The sequence below is a fragment of the Nicotiana attenuata genome, unplaced genomic scaffold, assembly GCF_001879085.1.
Source record: "Nicotiana attenuata strain UT unplaced genomic scaffold, NIATTr2, whole genome shotgun sequence".
In the NCBI taxonomy this organism is placed as follows: domain Eukaryota; kingdom Viridiplantae; phylum Streptophyta; class Magnoliopsida; order Solanales; family Solanaceae; genus Nicotiana; species Nicotiana attenuata.
The window spans coordinates 136,304-138,546 of record NW_017672045.1 but is presented as its reverse complement, the minus strand read 5'-3'; positions in this window follow the sequence as shown (position 1 = coordinate 138,546).

The following is a 2,243-nucleotide window of genomic DNA, read 5'->3' as shown; positions in this document are numbered from 1 at the left end:
TATATCTGTCATTGCGCACATTGGGACAAAGCACAAGCAGATTGACTAAACAATTGGTATTCCTATTTCTTTAGCCTCTATATATGCCTCTAGCTTGGAAAGAGGAGCACTATCCTGATACCAAGATGATTTTTTGTTTAATTATGCTCCCTCCGGTCCAAAATAAGTGATTTTTTGGCCTTTTTCTTGTGGTCCAAAATAAGTGATTTTTCCAGATTTCAAGAATGAATGAATTATTTTTTACCTACATTGTCCTTGTAGTAAATAGTGTTGGAATATGTGTTAGGAGTGTTTATGTGAGATAGTAAAGGTTAATATGGTCAATTCCATTGCTAATTAATGCTAAAAGGTGGATTTCTTAATCTGTATGAAAACATCCAAAAAATCATTTATTTTGGACCGGAGGGAGTATGATATCCGAAATGTATTGGCCTGATTGATTTAAATTAACGTCGTGTATAACTTATTAATTACGGGAAACACTCTCTCAAAGATTTTTCCATTCTAGAATCCGAATTCGAAACTTTTGCACGCAACTCTTGTGGTGATACCATGATGGTTTTGTATTTGTCAATAATGGAGTCGATATACAACTGGTCCTCTGTAACGATCCGGTCGGTCGTTTCGAGAGTATTAGTCCTGATCCCCTATTTATTGCTTCCTCTATATCATTTTATGCTTATGTGACATGCCGGGAGGATTTGTTTTTGGTTTTGGAGTGAAATTGGGACACTTAGTCTCTAAAATGGAAGCTTAAGTTCTAGGAATTTGACCGTAGTTGAAATTGTATGAAGACGACTCCGGAATGGAGTTTCATCGGTTCCGTTAGCTCCGTTGGATGACTTTGGACTTAGGAGAGCGTCCGGATTGTGATTTGGAAGTCCGTAGCTGAATTAGGCTTGAAATGACGAAAATTGAATTTTTGGAAAGTTTGACCGGGAGTGGACTTTTTGATATCGGGGTCGGATTCCTATTCCGGAAGTTGGAGTAGGTCCATAATGTCAAATATGACTTGTGTGCAAAATTTGGGGTTAATCGGACGTGATTTGATAGGTTTCGGCATCCGTTGTATAAGTTTGAAGTTTCAAAGTTCATTAAGCTTGAATTGGGGTGCGATTCGTATTTTTAGCGTTGTTTGATGTGATTTGAAGGCTCGACTAAGTTCGTATGATGTTTTTGGACTTGTTGATATGTTTGGTTGAGGTCCTAGGGGCCTCGGGTGGATTCCAGATGGTTAATGGACTAGAATTGGACTTGTTGGAATTACAGAAATCATTGATGTTCTGTTGTTGTTTTCCTTCATCGCGTTCGCGAGAGAGGTCTCGCGTTCGCGTAAGGTATCTGGGAGGCCAGCGGACTTTTGTTCTTCGCATTCGCGATGTAGGTCCCGCGTTCGCGAAGCTCTGAGGTATTAGGTCTACGCGTTCGCGATAGGGACCTCGTGTTCGCGTAGAGAAGTTGGTCCGTTGGGTGATTAGGCATTTAGCATACGCGAACGCGTAGGTATGCACGCGTTCGCGAAGGGTCCGAGGAAGGAACTTCCGCGTTCGCGAGTGGGCCCTCGCGTTCGCGAAGAGGTTTTTGGACTGAAGCAATTTTTATGCTTCGCGAATGCGAGGAGGTTTCCTCATTCGAGAAGAAGGAAATGCCTGGGCAGCAGACTAAATTTCAAAATCGAGGGTTTTATCCCATTTTCATTTTGGGACCTAGATAGCTCGGATTGAGGCGAGAATTCAAGGATTTTTCAGAGAAAACAATTTGGTTATTATACTTAACTCATTTTTGGATATATCCCACTAATCTATCGTTAATTTCACCATTTAATTAAAGTTTTGGGTTGGAAAAAAGTGAAAAAGTTCTTCAACTGAATTTTGGGATTTTGATTGAGATTTTTGTATCGGATTTGAGTAATTTTGGTATGGGTGGATCGTGGTTGAATGGGTGTTCATATTTTATGACTTTTACCCGATTTCGAGACGTGGGCTCGGGTCGACTTTTTGGGGCGAATTTCTAATTTCCTGTTAAAGTCTTGATTTCATTAATTAGATTAGTTTCTTATAGTTACATTTATGGTATGTAATTGCTTTTGGCTAGATTTAGGCCATTCGGAGTCAGAAAGTCGTGGAAAGGGCATTCTTATTGACTGATCGAGCTTGGTTTGAGGTAAGTGGCTTGCCTAACATTGTGTGGAGAAAATCCCCTTAGGATTTGATACTGTTGTGACACTTGTATGATATGTGAGT